Genomic DNA, 19,092 nt, shown 5'->3' on the forward strand with positions numbered 1-19,092 from the left:
CTTGCACCCCCCCCGTCTCTTTCTTGCACCCCCCTTGTCTCTTTCTTGCACCCCCCCACCCATTCTCTCTCCCCCTCTGTCTCTTTCTTGCACCCTCCCCCTCTGTCTCTTTCTTGCACCCCCCCCCAATTCTCCCTCCCCTTCTGTCTCTTTCTTGCACACACCCCTCCCCCCATCTATCTCTTTCTTGCCCCCCCCAATCTGTCTCTTTCTTGCACACACCCCCAATTCTCCCTCCCCTTCTGTCTCTTTCTTGCACACACCCCTCCCCCCCCATCTGTCTCTTTCTTGCCCCCCCACCCCCCTACCTGAGAGGAGTCAGGGGGGGCAGGGCGTTCCACGATACAGCCTCGCCGGTCCGGCGGCACTCCTAATGCTGGGGGCTGAGCCTGAAGGAGGAGGGAGGAGCATGTCTCTGTACCATGCTCCCTCGCGGTTCCTGTGCTGTGAATTGTGGGAACCGCGAGGGAGCATGGTACAGAGACATGCTCCTCCCTCCTCCTTCAGGCTCAGCCCCCAGCATTAGGAGTGCCGCCGGACCGGCGAGGCTGCCACCCGGTCCGGCGGCTCCAGCGTGCAATGCGGCCGCCGGCCGACTGGCCGGCTGGCCCCCTCAGAGTATGTGCCACCGGACCGGCCACCCGGTGGCACATACATTGCCAGAGCAGCCCCCAGGTGCCGCGGCCCACCGGGAAATTTCCCGGTATCCCGGTGGGCCAGTCCGGCCCTGCATCTGAGTATGGCTGCTTCACCTTCTGATTGGCTATTGCAGGAGATAGCGGCAGTGAATACAATGTATGGAATGCATTTTGTGCTACGCCAGATGTGCATCTATGTAACTTATTAGGTTCATTTCAGCTAATTATTAATTGAAAGGACGCTTTGACTTTATTTATAGAAAAAAAATATTGTATTTTCTTTTACCATGTGTCTGAACTTTTCTTAATTTTTTTTTATTGATGTTTGATATAGTTTAATATGCTTTTATTTGTGCCTTAGTGTTTCAGTGAAATACCATGTAGCTAATGTGTTTTTCTTCCTTTAGATTGTACAAGGAGGTAGCTGTAACTCAGCACTTTAATAAATTAACTGGGGAACTCCCACCTGGCTGTCAATCAAACAGGGAGGATTCCTTCCTTCTTCTGTTAGCTCCCCTGAGCTAACAGAAGTGGCAGACACGCTCTACTTGAGCGCACCTGCCTCTCCCTCCCTCCCTAGCAGACCTCAGACCAGCTTCAGCAGTGCACAAGCGGTGTGGCACAGCGGTGCTCGAGTGTACACAAGCCATCACACGTGTACGCACGAGTCGGCTCATCTGTGGGGACCAAGTCAGAGGCTTCTCAATGAGAACCATCTGATTGGTTATTTCCCTATGAAGAGACTAAAAGTCTATTCCGGGGGGAAAGGGGGAGGAGCTTACAAAAGGCTGCAGTCATAAGAACTGTAATCTATTTTAGACAATACTCCCATAAAAATATGCATGTATGTATTCATTGGCGGTGTGGCAAAATTAACATCACCACTGCCTGGAGAGGACTACTTGCCAGGATCTTGCCATGTGATTATGGTCCCTGGGAGGTTTGGCCCTTTAAATACAGTATTTGGGCATAATGGATTTTTATTGTGCTGCTGGAGACATACTGTGACTTTTGGGCACAATGCCCTTTAAGACTGTGTCCCCTGTCCCCTAAAATACTTTGTGTGTACCCTTTTCCTACTTGGTTCAGTAAATGGGGCTTACTGAAGCAAGTACCACACAGGCAGACCAGCCAGAAGTGGAAGTGTGCAGGCAATTTACCTCCCAGGCTGGGAGCCTGCTGTAGGTAAATTGCCGATCGAGGGAGGGCCGCCGTTCGCACAAACGAACATGTGGCGGTGGCCATCTTTGTTCATTCGCACGCGGTGTGTGTAGCCAAATTCATGGAACTGAAATCGGCTACACAGTTCCACGAACACCGCTGACCCTTACCTTGTCCTACACTGAATTTTCAGCAGCAGAGACTAAGTCCCATTCGTCATTTTTTCAGTGTGAAATGGACTGACCGCACTGCCCAAATCTGTGGAACTGTTTTGGGCATGCAAATGTGCTTGCGGTCGGTCATAAAGGACTTCCGACTAACTTTTTAACCCCTGGAAGGAATTGGCTGAATTTTGGATATGTGTGTAATTAAAGTATGCTGATTATTATGTAACTTTTATGAAGATTTAATGTATATTTTAAAAGTTACAGTGTATGTGTAAAAAGTATATTTTTCCTGCCTGTGATAATTACATTAACCCATTGTGTTCAGTAATTATATCACAGGCAGAGGGGAGTGTTTGTGTGTAATTGCTGGGAGGGTTTTTATTGTAATGTATGTATTTTATTGGTTGTTTTGCAAAACCCTGTGGGCGGTACTATGTTTGTAAAATGGGCATAAAAGCAGAGTGTTTCATTAAAGCTTCAGTTCTTCTTTACCCTCAATCTGAGTCCTGTCTCTTATTGGGGGAATCTGCTACAAGGGATTGCTATGCTCGTCATACTCTCTTGCCATAATCACTGAGCTCTTGTAAGAGCTGTTCTGTTCCTGCTACGCTCTCTGGGGAAAGAGAGGTCCACCCACTGGGAGCTGGATCCTGGCCTTGGTTCCAGGGTGGGTGGAGACGGCGAGACCCCGGTGCAGCTGCATCGCTGGAAGTGGGGTCTGCAGTGCTGATGGTGTCAGTTGGAGTGCTTGGAGTCCTCAGCGAGCACTAGGAGCATCGATTGGCGGAGGTACTCAGTCGTAGTGCCAGCGGTTCGTCACAGGCGGCATATCTATCTATACCAGGGTGTTTGGGGGTGGGTTAGAAGAGTGGAGTGGTCTTTTAAATAGCAGTTAGCAGCTCCCATAGAGCATAGTGGAAGCTATTAAATGCTAATTAGCAGCTACTGGTGAATAGTTGCAATCAGTAAAGAGTTGCTACTCACTAACTGTAGCATCAAAGCACTTTAGTGAACAATGATTGGTTAGTAAAAAAGTAGCGCCCAAAATACGTTTGTTTTGATGCTCATCATCCATTCATCTGGCCGAAATTTGTGGTACACATAGCTCACTAGGAGAGGAGAGCTCAGAATATAAACTACACAGGCCCGTCGCTAGCGGGCAGGCAAACCAAGCAATTGCTTGGGGCCCCGAGCTGGCCCGGGGCCCCGAGCAGAGCCGGTGCTTCCTATAAGGCTGCAGCCGCCTGAGCGCTCTATAGAGAGCGCTCAGATGGCTGCAGCACTCCTCTCTCGTCACCTCCCCTTCCCTGTAGCGTGGCCGAGCTCCTCTTCCTCCTGGCTGTCAGTCCGGCCGGGTACCGCGCGGTACAGGAGATTCAGTTTCCTGTTCCCGGCCGGACTGAAAGGAAGTGTGCACTTCCTGTCAGTCCGGCCGGGAACAGGAAACTGAATCTCCTGTATCGCGCGGTACCCGTCCGGACTGACAGCCAGGAGGAAGAGGAGCTCGGCCACGCTACAGGGAAGTGGAGGTAACTGAGAAGAACATGGGGTGGGGGGAGTAGTAAAAAGAACAGAGGGAGTGGGGGGGTAAAAAAACATAGGGGGGGAGTAAAAAAAACATAGGATGGGGGAGAGGGGGAGTAAAAAAAACATTGGGGGAGTAAAAAACATGGGGGGAGTAAAGAAAAAACATAGGGAGGGGGAGTAAAAAAACATGGGGGGTAAAAAAAAACATAGTGAGGGGGAGGGAGGAGTAAAAAAAACATAGGGAGGGGGAGTAAAAAAACATGGAGGGGGAGTAAAAAAACATGGGGAGGGGGGAGTAAAAAAACATGGGGAGGGGGAGTAAAAAAACATGGGATGGGGGGAGTAAAAAAAACAGGGGGGAGTAAAAAGAACACAGGGAGGGGGAAGGGGAGTAAGAAGGACACAGGGAGGGGGAAGGAGAGTAGCAGGACACAGGGAGGGGGAAGGGGAGTAAGCAGGACACAGGGAGGGGGAAGGGGAGTAAGAAGGACACAGGGAGGGGGAAGGGGAGTAAGCAGGACACAGGGAGGGGGAAGGGGAGTAAGAAGGACACAGGGAGGGGGAAGGGGAGTAAGAAGGACATGGAGGGGGGAGGGGAGTAAGAAGGACAAGATGGGGGAGGGGAGTAAGAAGAACATAGGGAGGGGGAGAGAGGAGTAGTAAGAAGAACATAGGGAGGGAGAGAGCGGAGTAATAACAAGAACATAGGGAGGGGGAGGGGGAGGAGTAAGAAGAACATAGGGGGAGGAGTAAGAAGAAAATGGGGGCAGTATGAAGAATATAGGGAGGGGGAGGAGTAAGAAGAACACAGGGAGGGGGGAAGGAGTAAGAAAAACACAGGGAGGGGGAGGAGTAAGAAGAACACAGGGAGAGGGGGTGAGGAGATGAAGAGAACACGGAGGGGGGAGGTGAGGAGAAGTGGAGATGAGGAGAACACAGCGAGGTGGGTGAGTAGAAGTGGAGATGAGGAGAACACGGGGGGCGGGGGAGGAAAGACCACTAAGGGGCACGTCAGAGCTCTAAGGGACGGAAGAGAGAGCCCTAAAGGACAGGGGGCAGGACAGGGAGCTCTTTCACACTACGTGCACAGCAGTTTTAGATAATTTGCACATGTTTGTGAAAACTGAAAAATGTGTGTGTATTTTAAAGGACCACTCTAGTGCCAGGAAAACATACTCGTTTTCCTGGCACTAGAAAGACCCCCTCCCGCCCGGCTCTGGAAAGGGGAAAAGGGGTAAAACTTACCTTTTTCCAGCGCTGGGCGGGGAGCTCTCCTCCTCCTCTCCGTCTCCGTTCCGCCCCGTCGGCTGAATGCGCACGCGCGGCAAGAGCTGCGCGCGCATTCAGCCGGTCGCATAGGAAAGCATTTACAATGCTTTCCTATGGACGCTTGCGTGCTCTCACTGTGATTTTCACAGTGAGAAGCACGCAAGCGCCTCTAGCGGCTGTCAATGAGACAGCCACTAGAGGATTTGGGGGAAGGCTTAACCAATTGATAAACATAGCAGTTTCTCTGAAACTGCTATGTTTATAAAAAAAATTGGTTAACCCTAGCTGGACCTGGCACCCATACCACTTCATTAAGCTGAAGTGGTCTGGGTGCCTAGAGTGATCCTTTAAGTATGTTGGATTTAGTTATTGTGCACTTTTTTAATGTATATTTGATTTTATGGTACACTGGTGTTTTTTGCAAATGTTAAATAGTTGAAAATGTTAAAATGTTATGCACATTATATGCAACAGCAGTATTTGCACTGTAAACCTTTTTTATTTATATAAAGTGTGGGTGAACTTAAACTGTATGGCTATGCTGTGGTTCCTGTAGGCTTTGCGTGCGTGTGGGGGGGAGGGGGTTCGCGGGGCCTCCATGTCCATTTTGCTTGGGGCCCCCAAATTTCTTCAAACGGCCCTGAAACTACAACACCCACAATGCTTTGCCAGCCTTCACAATCATGTTGTATTCAGTGTAAGCCCACTCCATTGTTTTGGTTTGTTGGAATAACAATTTTTTTGTTGAAGGGTTCTCTAGTAAAGCACCCAGTCATCCCAGTGTTACGATAATAAAATGTGACAAGTTTATCAGATGACTGTCCCATGTGGACATTTGTGTTTTTACCCTTATTCACCTCTTCAGTCAAGTGAATCCACACGTGGCAATTAAATGGAAATCTGTGTAAGACTGTGGACTAAATTGATAACGGATGGATGGACCTCTTGGAGACAGGAATATAACCAGTTAAACCATGTTGCAAGTATTATTACACATATGGAGCTTAAAATCGGTGGAAAACTATGCATATATTATTATACAAATGAAGAATGCAATGCATAATTTGCTATGTGTGTGTTTTTAAAACATTACACAAATTGGTATAACGTTTGTGTTTTTCTATCCCCACCGCACATTGATGGAGACCCATAAAAAATTAGCACCCCATAGATGTCCGTTATAGTTTAAAGGAACACTAGAGAGACTATAACCACTTGAGATAATTGAAGTGGTTATGGTATCTGGAGTACCCTGGAACCACCACATTAGGTGGTATACGTTTTCCAAACAGCTCATCATTGAACAAGGATTTCCAGTCCTCCTCGGGCCAGACTCAACTTTAGATTTGGATCATGCCAGCACTCAGCTTCTGCTAATAGGTACACAGTGACAAAGCCGATCTTGGGTGGGTGCAGATCACCCATGCGCTCTGCAGATAGAGGCGGTGTGCAGTGCTAGGCTATTGGTTTGTCGTTCCTTAATCTGTAATTTGTATAAATGTTGGTCTCTACGGCAGCACCACTGTTGAGAAAAATATGTTATGGCTGTGCCTCCAATTCTATTTTTTTTTCTCGATCTTCTTAACCTGGTCATTGTTGTCAAAGAGTTATGATCAAAGGTCCACTGGCATGATAAAATTTAAAACAATCTTGTAGGAGTTATTGCAAAACCCAGGTCTGTTTCCCTCCATGGAGCGAAAATGTTTTAGGTTATTGAACTTTAACATTGCTTTAATCAAATTCTCTCCTCATTGCCTTAATAGTAAACATATTTTTGAATAGACAATCTAAAACACTGTGATTTCCTTGAAAACCCCAGTGCATTTATAATATACACAATATGTTAACATGTTTCAGAAAGGAAAAATATTGCATAAGTGTTGTAAAAAAAACCTGTAGAATTTCGAGTGAACAATTAAATATTTTTGGACGGGGTCCGACCCCTTACGGCTACAAATTGCAATTAATTCGTTTCTGCCTAACACGGAAACGCTAACAAATTCCTGACACTGCGATCTGTTTGCCGCAGGCAACAAAGTACTTCGTAGGCCTCGGCTGATCACTAAATCATGGAATCCGGAATGATACATCGGAGGGCAACAAGACAGACTATCTGGACATGTATTAGAATGTTTAAACAACAGCACATGTGTGCGATTATATGTCTGCTTATTGCTTCGAGAACCCTTACAGGCTAAGCAGAGCAAACAAATGACCCACAAGAAAAATGAATGCAAGTGCGGGAGGCTGTAAAAGCTAAATCATAGTGCAGTACTCGTATAATTGATAATGTAAACTGCAGATGAGAGATTCGACTTTACAGTCTATTCTTCACCCTATATGTGTTTTCAGAGCTCGGTAAAGTATGAGTCATTTATACCTAGTCACTCGCTCTTATTGTGTTTTGACTTATTGTATGTAAACTCCTTGACAGTATTCTTCAGCACAGTTGTGGTTGGAAGGTACATTATTCTATTTTTTGCTGTTTGTTGCTCGTGTAGATTAGTTGGATGTATGTTGAGTCATAGAAAAGTTTTGTAGAGAAAATGTAGTTTGCAGCTATTCTCCCTGTGGTTCTATTGCTTTACTCACCTGCTTACCTAACACTGGCTATAGGATAAATGTTACATATAAAAGAGATACTTACAGGGTCATTTAGGAAAGTTAGAATTCTAAGTTGAACTAAAACTTTAAGGTTAAAATAGCTTAATTGGAAAAAGTATCTAAGTAAGCTATGCTTCCAGTTCGGCTAGTCTGACCTTTAAGCCTACTCACCGCTGGTACATCATGGTTCCATCCAGATTGGCTAAATTACTGATAGACTCTGATAAGTATTGTTGGAGAAGCCGGCACGAGCTGGGTAGTCAATTTCCAATTTGGTGGGCATGTGGCTGACTATATAAACTTAAAGTTACATTTACAAATTTGCTTGGGAACTTATTTGGACTTAGTTCAGAATTGACCACACAAACTTTTCTTCTTCATCTAGACATTCCAAAACTTAATAGACACCAGATTTTTTTTTGCTTATCGATATCCTGCTCGCATTTAAGATCTGTCTGGCCAGATACTGGAAGCATCAAGATCTACCCTCGTGGCTAGATATTAAAGCCCAAATTGATTTCCAGTACAATTCCGAGAAATACTTGTGTACTGATGATGAGTCGAGAATCAGCTTATACATCAAAATCTGGCAACCATGGTTGACTCTTACTGCTAAGACCTGTCACCTCCCCCTCTGGTCTCCTATTTCACCCTGACGAGTTGTGAGTACAGTATTTACTTTCTAAGATTTTTTGCCAATGATGAGCAACTCTGACCACTCACCCTTTGTCATAATATAGTTGTAAGCAACCTGTCCGTACCCTCCGCCGCCTGTCCCTCCTGCTTGCATGGGTCTGTATGTATGATGAATGTATCTGCAGCTGTTTTTATTGTGTTATGATATTCTTGTTTATAACAATCTTAGCATTAGCAATATTGGCTATTCTGATTTTTCATTGTGAAGGTAATATATGATATGACTATCATTGTTTGACTCTAGATGACTGATCTGTAAATACACAGAGACTGTATATCTGACTATGACTATATCTTGTCTACTGATATATGTTTATAATTCTCACCTTTCTTTTACAAAATTTACATTCTCTGTAAAATCTCACTTTAGTAAATACCCCTGCAAATGTTTATAGTACTGGCCACTTTCAGACATTACAATATATTCTCCTAGAAGGCCAATAGTTACATGATAATGCACTAATCCTAGGGATCATAGTGAATTCACTGCCAAGGACTCCCTTTCCCCCTTAGTGATTATATCCCAAGTGAATGTAGGTTATCCCTGTTATAGCTGAGGATTAATGTAAGGTTGAAGTAGGACTGTTTTATTGAAGTGAATGATACACTTTTCTACCTTGGTCACCCAACAAGGGGTCACTAGGAGAACAATGAACATTACCCAATACCTGGCACCTAGCTGTCTGTACCTAACCAGATCGTTTTATTAGCAGCCAGACACAAAACTGGGTTCCCGTACAGGCATCCCCAAATCAATGTCACCCATGGATAGTGCTCCCCAGAGCATCCACTCTGTTCAAAAGCACTCAGATAGGGGGTATCTAGCTTGAAAATTTTATGTTTTGACCGGGCCGCAAGAATCCTTCAATCTAATGCAGAGTTCCATAGTGCTGGGTGGAAGGTCCTGGTCACTTTCAATGAGGGTACTTTTCGTTGGTACATGGAGCTCCCTCAAGTCTCTCGTACCATTTGATACCTCACCACTTCCTCTGTCACCACTCCAAATAGCACCCCATTTGGTGGTCCTGGGACCGAGAGTGACCTCAAAAACGTTTTACTGGATTGCGCAAACTCCGTGATCTGATTTGGAGTTTCGGGTGATTTGTGGGTTGCACCCAGTCAGGCATGCTCTCTGTAAGACCCCTCCTGGGCTCTGAGATCTCCTGGACCACTAAATACGATGCTGGACTGGGAGGCACAGTCTATATATATATTCTATATATATATATATATTGATATATATCCGCTGATTTAACTTTAGTGATTTTAAGTGGTGCATTTTATTCTTATATTTTCGGATTTAATACATTTTATTACAGTATTACTCTGTATACATTTTTACACAGAAGCAGCATGTGGAATTTGGTCAAGGGTGAAAAAAAATGTATTACTGAATGTCGTGCTCTGATTTGTTCAAATATTGGAATTAAAATAAACAACTTGTGGTTAAAATTTGGATTGTGTCTGGTTTCACTTGCAATTAGTTAGAAGTATAAAAATTAGAAATATGGGGGCAGGGCCTAACTGTCATGGAGGACAGACGTGAAGCTCCTGAAGCTCCTCCACAATCTTGCTAACTAAAGCGACAAGCAGCCTCACAAAGCTTGATTCCGGGACCACCTGGAGCCCAATCTGACGCCCGACACTACTGGGCTCGGTTGTAGGGGTCGGTGACCCGGAAAAAACGAATAGCCACGCACGAGACAACATGCGGCCTTGTATGCAACGGGTGGGAGAGGCGGCTGCTCTCCCGCTTCGAGGATACACAGTGACCGTTACGGAGAAGCCCCGTTACCCCCCCCTGGGACCGTTGGGGGTGAACACGGTCCAACACGGGAGAACTGCACCCCACAGTGGCGAGGGGGAGGTGAAAGCCAGCAGACAAGCGACGCACCAAACTGCCGACTCACCCCTAATGGCGGACACCTCGTGCCTCCCTCGCAATCAAGATCTCAGCACTGAGACCACGCTACAGACCAAACTAGAGGCTATCATGGCAGCATTCTGGTTGAAGCTGGAGAACAGGGCACTGAGACATGCCCCACAGCAGGCGAGTAATCTCTTACCTAACCAGCACCTCCCACGCACACGGAACATACCCGCGGCTCCGGCAGGGAAGAGGATCACGCGGAGAAGGCTGCGCAGGCAAACTTCGACTCAGCACAAGCAAAAGCCAAGCCGGACACACCAGAGCCCTACTTTTGCCCACCGCCGAAGACTCACAATACCTACCACAACCACTATCCGTGGGACTGACCGGCCCCGCAGAACGAGACCAAACACCAGGGGCACGAAACTCCACATCGACCTGCACAGCCGCGAGATACGCCAACATAAGCCGGATGCCTGGAACTCAAACCCGCAAAAGCATCTGACACTTCAGGCGGTGAGAGCCCACGAGGACGGCGTCTGGCACCCAGCTGGAATCGGATGAGTGCAAGTAGCAGACCAGAGTCAGCCAGACACAGATTGATCTATCTGGACGTTACTAACATACCCCTTAATGCAGGAACTGCCTTATGTGAACTACCTAACCGTAAAGTTACAGTTTGTGTGCTGTCGTTATCTCACCCCATTTTTAACTGCTTACGTCTACATATGGTTACCTTAAAAGCTTACACATAGTATGATTAGCGAACCCTATCTACAATGACACTTTAAGCGAGTTGTACACTAGCAGTAAAAACAAAAATGGTCTACATGTAATCTGGGAAACGTGCAACCAGTGCCTTACTCAGACAAAGCTTTCTTCCTTCATAATGCATCAATATACATATATAAGTTCAAACACACCTTGCTCGAAGAAGCATTTACGTTACTTAACATGGGCAGCGAGTTTGCATTAAACATGGCAATCTTTATTATTTCTTATAAATTACGCTAGCCGCAGGACAGCACTTGATTATTCTAGCTCTCTAGCTTAATCAGACCTGCCTACTGTTACGCTTTATTTTTTTAACCTTAACTCACTTGCATGCTCAACTACAGTGCAGTAACTGTTAACCAATGTTAAGCCTGTTATATTGAATTTGTTTAGATCCAAAAGAAAAAATGTGCACGCACTCATGCCACGAATAAGTGACTGTATGTATAACTATATGCGCGCTGTTGTGGCGTATGGAACCGCTATGTACCTACCTGCACAATAAAAATAAAGAATTTAAAAAAAAAACAAAATTAGAAATATAAACAAATTAGATTTGAATCGTACGTCTCACAAGTGTACCATGCTTCCACTTTATGATATTAAACTGTTCTTCGAATGTTTCATGCTAACATCTCAATAAAATAATGATTGACAACAAAAAAACAATTACAAATACATTTTCTTTTTTAATTTAAAAAAACAAACAAACCATTTTTTCTATTCCTATAAATCATCAAACCACTTTGCAATGCTTCCACATTTTGAGAAAGAAGGATTCCTTTACTTTTCCTGTTTTTTAAGTGATTAACGATAATATAATATAAATAAACAGTATATCTTTTTATTTTATTAGATTAATTGGGGCAGAATCCTACATGTTTTTCTACTAAAATTCAAATTCAAATTCAAGCCTAAAGTACCGAACTGGAAGCATGCCTGAGTTTTCACAGTTTGGCTATTTTAACCTTAAATTTAAAATTCACCTTGAATTCACTTCCGAATTATTACTTTAGTGAGCAACCCCAAGAGACTATGTCTGGCACAAAAACAATAGCTCTACTTTAGTGTTATCATGTTTCATAGCCAGATATGCCAACCAATAACTTTTAAATAGAAATGTTATAGGAAAACGTGGGATTTAACATATTTCTCTGAAAATTACAAAACGTTATCTCAACCAGTAAATATAGCTCTGCTTTACATCCATTGAGCCAGATTTACACGTAGACACAGCCTGGATTAAATCCCAGTAATCTGAACTCAATCTATTGAAAGGCATGAACGAACCCCCCTGTTAAAGTACAATGGGACCTCGGTTTACGACTTTAATGTGTTCTCTGGGACGTTTCTTATTGCGAAACATTTGTAAACCGAAATGCGGTTTCCCATAGGAATGCATTGAAAACCAATGAATCTGTTCTGGAGGTCAGAAAAAAGTCAAAATGAGCTGACATGGAAACCAACCCACAATGCAGAACACACAGTAAAAGGCATGCAAACGACAAAGCTCAGCTCCCTACCTTATCACAGCTTGAGAAATGCACCAAAAAGTCCCAAAACAACTGCAAACAATTTCCAGAATGGCTCCAAAACTTGATGCAAAAGTCGCCCCAACACCTCCACACTTGATGCCACGTGCTACCCACAGGCTTCAGCATGCAAGGGGCGGTGCTATAAACCTCCCAGGTGCAATGCGTCCTGGGGAAACTTGCTTTGTGTTGCGAAAAAAAATTGTAAACCGAGGCATTACTTTCAATGGATTTTCATTTGTAAACTGAAAATTATGTTAAACGAGGCGTTTGTAAACCGAGGTCCCACTGTATTAACAATGCCTTTAATAAGTTTGTCGTTACTCACTCCCTTCACTCAACTCACTGTTCAGTAAATCATAAATAGCCCATATCAACCTAGCTGCACCTGTCCTGTTTATTTTTTATTTTTTGTACTAACACCAGTTAATCTCAAGGAAATTGCATCAATCTTCCAAGGCTTTTTAATGAGGTCTACAGCACACTGACCTAATCTCTTATAATTACGTTCCCTCTTCTTCACAAGGGCTGTATCTAAATACAAGAAGGAATCTCCTTTAATTGCAGTCTTGACTTATCATAACAAGTTCTTGTGTAATAAAGAATTTTCTAGTAATACTGAGTAATTAGACATACACATAGCGAACAGATGATGTAAGGGTATCACGTTAAATTTGGAGCTCCATCTCATTGTGGGCATAATGGCTATCTCTGACTATAACATGCATATGAAAAACAAATCTCTTTCCCATGACCTTTTCACGGACACAAAGTGTGAGGTTTAATTTAATTACCTAGCCAAATTAGAGAGATTTTTTTTCCGACTTGGCAGTTTTGTTAATACATTTTGCAACTCAGTTGTCAAGGTAAGATGCTGTTTTCAGGTAAGTGCCAAAATCATGTAGTGCCGTGATATAACAAAAAAAATATGTAAAAATCCAACTCTGGGACAATTTCTTTTAGCATTGTAATTATTTTTTTTATTAATAGGTTTACAAATAAGCCTTAATGGGAAACTGTAATTGTTTTGGAACTTAAAGGGGCACTCCAGACCCATAAACAACTTTAGCTTTCTGAAAAGCTTTATATGTGAAGAGTGTGTCCTCTTTTTCCATTTTGGAAAAAGTGCAGGTTTCAATAGACATTGACACTTTTATAAATTAACATGGTTACACCTCCAGGGCTTTCAAGCAGAAAACAGGTGATGTTACTTCCTGGTTTTGTTAGCTCATTGCAGCTGACTATAAGGGGCAGCAATTACCCAGAGTACCCGACTTACAAAGACTTTTCATTGAGCTGCATTCGGAAGTCTGTGATTGGACAGACACAGAAAGTCTGGGCGGGGTTAGAAGGGGAGAGCTTGCAAAGGCAGCAGACAGGAAAACTGCAGATTTTGCAAGCTGATTTTAGGAATACCCATAGTGAAAAAATAAATGATGAAATGCATTCATGGTTTCATTTTGGGAATGTCTGCCGAACAGTGATTTTTATTTATTTTGTATTTGGTCAGTGGAGTGTCCCTTTAAACCATTAGAAACATTGAATAGCACCTATACTTCAGATAAACGTTGTGTTCCATTTTATTCTAAATGTCTAATAGAGATTTAGCAAATGGCATCACAAACCAGTTCAGTCCTGGCACAGCCAGGGCACATTTCACACTGGAGCAGAATATACTGAAACATTCTGTTTCACAGCCTCCACATACTATGTTTGTTATGTTACTTTGCACTCATGAAGGTGATTGCAGGTTGTGGAGAGGTAACTGGCAGGTGCTATGACTTTTTGTAAATTAAAATAGTATAGATAGAAACAACACCGCCAATGGTTGTGGGCAAGGGAAGATAATATGTCCCCCATGCTATTACATTTATTACAGCCTCCACTTGCCACTAATTTGTTGTTACATTAGTAGTCTCCAACCCTCATGGGTGGGGCAATGTGGGGACATTAGGATGTCTCCCCTGCTCTTTTAAGTTTAAAGCCATCAGTCACTGGCCAAGAGAGGAGACAGTTCAGCCCACCCCATTAGCTAATTAACAACCCATGTAGGTTGTAGCATGGCGCCGACCTCTGCCAGATCCACCAATATTTTAATAGCAACTGGGCAGTAATAACTACCTTTCGCTAGTTTTTATGAAAGGGAGCAGCCACACTCCTCAGCCAACGCAGCCCTTCCTTGCTGCACTCCAGGACCTTCGGCATGCTCATTGATGAGGAAGGAGAGTCGGCATCCTCTGTATAAATGGAAGAGGTGCCACGGCTCCTTGTTCCTCGTTGCGTCGCTGCTGTCCAATCAGTGCTTCGGGCTACACTGCCCCCGAGGGAAGAGAACCCTCACTCAGTGAATATCCCTTAGGCGCACGCGTGCCTAAAGGTCTGCCTCTTAAAGGGGAAGATAATCAATTACCTCTCAAAGTTAATTACCAAATTACTAATAGAGTGGGAGGGATGTGACCCTCTCTCCTATATTACCACATTAACCCTATCCAATATGCTCAGTTATACTATGCTTACTGTGGTGCCTAATCCGCTTTATCTGATTACCTGGAACCCGACTTATCGTCTGTGAACCTACACTGCCTATCCTGACCTTTGGCCTTCCCTGACTACGTTTCTGCTTATTCTTTACGCTCTCTTCACTTTGGCTTATTCCTGCTACCTGGGCTCCTCCTGTCAAAATACGTATACACCAGTATACTAATATAAGAGTCATATTGACCCCCATGGGCTTTTTTACATTTTTTGCTCACTGGCTGCTAGTACCGCCACTGGGCAAATAGTCAAAAGAGCATTTATCAACTACTTTTGGGTATGAATTTGAAGAGGACAAATATTATGTGCTCAATTAATGGAATTGAATTGCCAAAGCTGATATTTTCAATGTAAAATGTAGGCTTTGGTTTTGAGATTCAAACCAACATTTATTGACTCCTGATAAGTGGTAATGTATTCAATATTATAATTGTAAAGAAATAAGATCCCTGATAAAACAGGGTCTTATTGTGTGTCCATAGAATCTTGTATAGGGGATAACCCTTAATATCGAAATGAATGTAGGAACTGCTGGTGGACCCAAGCCCAATACGAAAAAGGGGGCTCAGGGGCACCAAGGAAGATTCTATGAGTTTACTTATGTTTGAAAATAAAAACACCTTTATTATAGGGTACACATTCCCCAAAAAAGAAATAAAGGAAACTTATAAATGATGCTAACACATCTAGAAAAATATAAATCGAGGGAGGTAGTAATATATACAAATGAGACAGGAGTGAGTGATCGAGTACCTAAGACCCTTTAACCAGGGGTAACTTATGTATCTGAGAGGTCTGTGCAAAATACAGACACAGCTTGTTGAGGGCTAGAAAAAAGCCCTTAAAAGAAATAGTATATAAAACTATAACGTTGTCAACAATGGATACAGTTAGGTAATAAAACTTAGAACATTGTATCAATTGTGTCCAGGACTAGAAAAGTCTTGTTGGATCTATTGCTCAATGCTTCTAGTTGCTGGGCTTGAACATATGGCCCCTAGATCTACTGGCCATAGGAAAAAATAATTCCAGAGCGTTCCCAGTGCTTGATGTACTATATAAGCACTCGGATAGAAAAAAAAAAAAAAAAATAAGTTGGTATCTAGCTCGACTAGCGTGTAACCCCACTGTAGTGCCTATTAGAGATAATAAGTCTTTACACTAGTGCCAAAAATACACCATATAGACACACTATTACTATTAACTACAGGGTTATTAAACCTATATCTGCAAATCTGTGTAGAATTATCTACAGACGGGGTAAAAAACTCCCAAGTTGCTTAATAAAAGGTTGTCTATCCGCTGGAAATCTTATGCAGGTATCATTAGATCTTATGCAGGCATTTATTAAGCTATTGTCTCTCCAGGGGATTGCAGCATACCCTAGGAATAGTTGCGATCACACTAGTACTCATGTAGCCAAAGTGCTAAATAGTAGTGCTGAACCTGAAAGAACACGGCCACAACATTCGAAGAAACCCAGAATCACTCTAAACTGATATATTCGTCAGACTCCTACATACTCATCTACCTCCCCCCACCTGGTGAACACACACAAAGTGCTCGGTGATAGTTAAAAAAGCATTAACCTTAATCTTAAAACCTAATCTTTTTTGGGGAATGTGTACCCTATAATAAAGGTGTTTTTATTTTCAAACATAAGTAAACTCATAGAATCTTCCTTGGTGCCCCTGAGCCCCCTTTTTCGTATTGGGCTCGGGTCCACCAGCAGTTCCTACATTCATGTATTCAATATTGTAATGTATTGTATATTTTAAGAAGAAGGAACACATTTAAAATGACTAAATAATCCTGCGTAATGCATATATAGAATCAAGAAGAAAAAAACATCATTCTGTAAAAACAAAACTCATTTTTAGCAGCTTTCCACTACACGGCTTCATACTCACAGCATTAGTGTGATATATTTTGAAAAAAAAATCAAATCTGTTAAACTTCTGGTAACACTGAAAAAATATCATCTCCACATCTCAACAGGGGAGTAGAGAACAATGTGTAGCTGTTAATGGAATGTCCTTCTCCATTGAACAGGTTAAAGTCTCGCAATATATACTCAGTCTGGCTGGAACATAACACATCCAGTAAGATCTACCTCTGCAGTTCCGGATTCCTAGCCCTATTAGCGCAGTGTTGAAACGCTGTAATGGATTAAGTTGTATATTACATTTATAGACCGTCCTATTTTTTTCCCACACAAGGAATCTTTCGGTCAGTGAGATAAACAAGGGATTCCATTAATTCCAATCAGGAAGTGTGAAGGTACAGAATTCTTTGTGTGTATAGATGTATATGTGTATATGTAGTATTCTATTCTCAGTCTAAATATGAAAGACGAAAGGAACTGATAACTCCTTTCCTCCATCAATATATCTACGGAAAACCTTGCTCGGGTCAGTTGAGACCCATGATCCATAAATATTCAATGACTTTCACAGGAAGACTAAACCGTAATTCAGAACTCTCGTCCTCAGGGAAATATCTGTTTATTTTTTCAGTAAAAAAAAATAAAACTTTGAAGCCAGGTTGTCTATTAAGACATCATAATGGGTGACATGATGGCACTATGTCCTGTTGAGTCAATTTAATAGGATAGTTGTACTGTACACCAATATACATTTTCTGTAGTGCTGTGTTCTGTATACACCAGTAAAGTTTGACGATTATTTTAACAAATCATTTAGTTATAGTGAAGTTATTTAAAATAAGCCTTTAATATCCTAAATATGGCCATCACTTAAGAAGATTAGTACATGCATATATAAGATATGTTTGTTTGTTTTTTTGCATCTATAAACAGACTCCTGAGCCGAGTTAAGGTAGGAGATACTTCATTACCCTAACGCACAGGCAAAGGATAACCACAAACGAGGGTCCAAATAACCATATTACCTGGCCTTAGAGTGGCTGCACTTAACATATTAAAAGATAGAATTAAAGGACCACTATAGGCACCCACACCACTTCAGCTCAATGAAGTGGTCTGGGTGCCAGGTCCCTCTAGTTTTAACACTGCAGCTGAAAACTTAGCAGTTTCAGAGAAACTGCTATGTTAACATTAGGGTTAATCCAGCCTCTAGTGGCTGTCTCATTGACAGCCGCTAGAGGCACTTCCGCAATTCTCACTGTTAAAATCACAGTGAGAAGACTCTGGACGTCCATAGGAAAGCATTGAGTAATGCTTTCCTGTGGGCGGTTTGAATGCTCTTGACGCGCCTGCGCATTCGGATCTGACGTCGGCAGGTGGAGAGTTTCCCAGCACAGAGGGAAACCGGCGCTGGAGAAAGGTAAGTGGCTGAAGTGGTTTTAACCCCTTCAGCCCAGTGGGAGGGGGGCCCTGAGGGTGGGTGGGGACCTGATGACCCTATAGTGCCAGGAAAACAAGTTTGTTTTCCTGGCACTAAAATGGTCCTTTAAAGTCAGGAATAACCAATGTCAGAAAAACAGAAATATGGAAACACAAAAACAAGCCGGGTCAGGATAATAGAGATACACTGGTCAATAAATCACTTGAATTTTATTTATTTTTTTAAATTCTTTATTTATTTCAGATTTTTCAAGTTCGGTAAAATGCAGGGAGGGTTACAGAAAAGAAGGGGGGTAACAAAAAATTGCATACAAATATTTTCATCATCACGGTGGAGTACAGGTGGTGTTTATTGTGATAGGGTTTCGTATAGTTTAGGGTTCGTGTATGAATCTACACCAAGAGGGGTACAGGAGTGTGTGCGCTGTTGATTGCCCTGGTGTAGGTGATCTGGTATAGTGGTTCTTTCAGGTTGGGCGTACAGGGTCTAGTGTTGTGAGCGTTATCGTAGACGCGCACGGTCATTGCCCTAAGGTACAAAGAGGTCATGTTCTATGTCCACCCATAGTTTGAGTCCCGCTGGGGCGTGGAGGTTTTGGATCTGGGCTAGTTGTGCCGCTTGGTGATAGTCCCAGAAGTTTGGGAGTCCTAGTCCTCCTTTCTTATGTGGGATGTAGAGGGTTGCCCTTTTGATCCTGGATTTTTTGCCTGCCCATATGAATCGGTCTATTTGGGTCTGTAAGGTTTTGAAGTCTGGTCTGGAAATGGGTATAGGTAGGGCCTGGAACAAGTATAAGAACCGTGGGAGTAGATTCATTTTGACTGACGCTAAGCGTCCCAGCCAGGATATTGATAGGTTTTGCCATGTTTCCAGGTCTAGGCTAGCGCGTTCTAGTAGTGGGAGGTAGTTAAGTCGGTAAGTGAGTTGTAGGTCTCGTGGCATGTGTGTACCCAGGTATTGTATGCTTTGTGTTTCGTAGCGAAACGGGTATAA

This window comes from Pelobates fuscus, chromosome 12 (assembly GCF_036172605.1).
Source record: "Pelobates fuscus isolate aPelFus1 chromosome 12, aPelFus1.pri, whole genome shotgun sequence".
In the NCBI taxonomy this organism is placed as follows: Eukaryota; Metazoa; Chordata; class Amphibia; order Anura; family Pelobatidae; genus Pelobates; species Pelobates fuscus.